This window comes from Pectinophora gossypiella, chromosome 8 (genome assembly GCF_024362695.1).
Source record: "Pectinophora gossypiella chromosome 8, ilPecGoss1.1, whole genome shotgun sequence".
Classification (NCBI taxonomy): Eukaryota; Metazoa; Arthropoda; class Insecta; order Lepidoptera; family Gelechiidae; genus Pectinophora; species Pectinophora gossypiella.
This window is the reverse complement of record NC_065411.1, coordinates 1,273,877-1,274,147: the sequence shown is the minus strand read 5'-3', so window position 1 is coordinate 1,274,147 and position 271 is coordinate 1,273,877.

The following is a 271-nucleotide window of genomic DNA, read 5'->3' as shown; positions in this document are numbered from 1 at the left end:
CATATGGACGGCAAAACTATCCAATTTACAAATGACATTAAATATCTAGGAGTTGTCATCGATAAAAGACTAAAATTTGTCAAACATTGTGAATATGTCATCGAAAAATCTAAAAAACTATTCCTCAAACTAATCACCTTCGTACGACCCACCTGGGGAGTTCATTCCGATAACATCAAAATTATTTACAAACAAGTCGTTGAACCAATCATCTGTTATGCTGCTAGTATCTGGTACTGTGCACTTGACTATAAATATATAGTCAAGCGTC